The sequence below is a fragment of the Bison bison genome, unplaced genomic scaffold (genome assembly GCF_000754665.1).
Source record: "Bison bison bison isolate TAMUID 2011002044 unplaced genomic scaffold, Bison_UMD1.0 scf7180017845377, whole genome shotgun sequence".
Classification (NCBI taxonomy): domain Eukaryota; kingdom Metazoa; phylum Chordata; class Mammalia; order Artiodactyla; family Bovidae; genus Bison; species Bison bison.
The window spans coordinates 39,578-42,090 of NW_011475950.1; positions in this window are offsets into that span (position 1 = coordinate 39,578).

Here is a 2,513-nt window from a genome sequence, read left to right on the forward strand (position 1 = left end):
TTCTAAAGATTTGGAAGCAGGTGAGGGAAGTACAGTATATATTATTCCTCCATGTCCACATTTTTCCGGGTGCCCCATTCCAGGAGACTATATTCTCTGTGAACAACTTTCCAACTGGGAAACAGCTCAGAAATACCAACTCTAAACACTATAATGAGTGATGTTTTGAGCCTTTTTTCTTTTTTTCAAAAAAGGCACTTCATATCAGCATATGATATGAAGAGAGCTGGGAATTCAGAAATATTCCCAATCCCTTCTTTCCCGGGGCACAAGAAACCCCATCAGACTAGGCCTCTAACCTGCTAAGAATGTGTGTGTCCACTGCAGAAGCCTACCTAAGGGGATGCCTTATGGCTCCCTGTCACCCTCTCTGTGTGGTCGTTTCTCTAGAAATGCTCTGGAGGTCTAGACCAAGGAGGTCTAAAACAGTGCTGTTTTAAGCTGGGTTTTGTACCCCTAGCATCCCTGAGAAGTATACAGCAGGATGCAGCAGCATCTCTTTGCAGTGGGTTTTTTCAGAAAACTTCTCATCCAGGCTCCCCCATGTGAGGTTTCCGCATCTGCCTCCTCCCAACGAGAGATTTATCCAGAGAGATTTTGAGATTCTGCCTGTGCTTCTGCTCCCTCCCTGCCTCCTGTCCTGAATTAATTGTCTGTCTCCAAATGATGAGTTCCTGATTGAAGTTCCTGATTAGCCTGCTTCCTAGAGCCCTGGGAATATCTTCCTCCATAGACATCTGCATTATGCATACTGGTTTCATTTCTTATCACTCAGCTCCCTATTTTAATTACCTAAATTTGACAGTTAATGAATCAGGTTCTCAGGAGCAATAGCACTCAAGAAAAAAAAATAGGATTTAGAAATTCTATTTTGGAGTGGGGCTGCAGGACTATCCTCACCCCACCACCATCACACCCCTCCCCTCCCACCTCACCCTCCGCCCTGTCCACTGCACAGGAAACTGCGGCCCTGGTGTTGCCTTCTCCCGACAAGGTGACCTTCTGAAGTAGAGCGGCAGAATTTTTAGAACAACAGTGCTCAGCTGCAGAGCTGCAGACCTCCACCAATTGCAGAAGCATTGTGCTGCTCTCCACTGACAAGGGATGTTTGACACTATTCAGAGATGTCTGGCACACATGTGTACAATTGTTTGTCACACCTATGAGGATGCTGTTGTGAGCGATAGAACAAGACTGATTAAAAGTGTCACTGTATTTAAAGTAACTTTGTCATTACCCCCCCAAGTCCCTACCTTGAACAGTTGTTAAAAATTCCACCACCATCATATGGGAGGTGACCTTAAAAGACCTCCTTTGTAATTGAGAGTGTGGGGAATTATTATTTTTTCTTTAATTTTGGGGGGTATATAATTGATTTACAATGTTGTGTTAGTTTCAAGTGAACAGCAAAGTGAATCTTTTATATTGTACACATGTATGCATTCTTTTTCAGTTTCTTTCCCCATATAGGCCATTACAGAGTATTGAGTATAATTCACTGTGCTATACAGTAGGTCTTTATTAGTTATCTATTTTATATATAGTAGTGTGGGTATGTCAGTCCCATTCTCCAAATTTATCCCTCCCTGTTGAGAATTACTACTCTAGAAAGTTTTTTCACTAATGGAATATCTTCTCATGTGTACTTAAAGTCTACTTTTTTCCTTTGAAATGAAAGTTGTTCACACACAAATCACTTGGCTTCTCTCATTTCCAGCTTGATTCAAGAGACAAGAAAATATATATTTTTTATTTTTAAAATGTAATGTGACTTTGTGAGTATTCTATTTTCAAGAAGTAAATTATTTACCTTTACACAAAGTGTGTCATCAAGGTGAAATTCTATTACAATTTCAAAGTACTAAAAAGATGTGTATTATTTATAATGATAACCATCAAAATAATGAGATTTCGACACATTCTTCAATTCACTTCCTTGGATTCATGAGAAATTCTATCAAGGTGCTTTCAGCTACAATTCATAGAACACCTGATTCAGTTCAGTTCAGTCACTCAGTCGTGTCCAACTCTTTGCCACCCCATGAACCGCAGCACGCCAGGCCTCCCTGTCCATCAGCAACTCCCAGAGTTTACCCAAACTCATGTCCATTGAGTCAGTGATGCCATCCAACCATCTCATCCTTTGTTGTCCCCTTCTGTCCCCTTCTGTCGTCCCCCTCTGTCGTCCGCTCTGTCCCCTTCTCCTGCCCTCAATCTTTCACAGCATCAGGGTCTTTTCAAATGAGTTAGCTCTTTGCATCAGGTGGCCAAAGTATTGGAGTTTCAGCTTCAACATTAGTCCTTCCAATGAACACCAAAGACCAATCTCCTTTAGGATGGACTGGTTGGATCTCCTTGCAGTCCAAGGGACTCTCAAGAGTCTTCTCCAACACCACACTTCAAAAGCATCAATTCCTCGGCGCTCAGCTTTCTTTATAGTCCAACTCTCACATCCATACATGACTACTGGAGAAACCATAGCCTTGACTAGACAGACCTTTGTTGACAAAGAA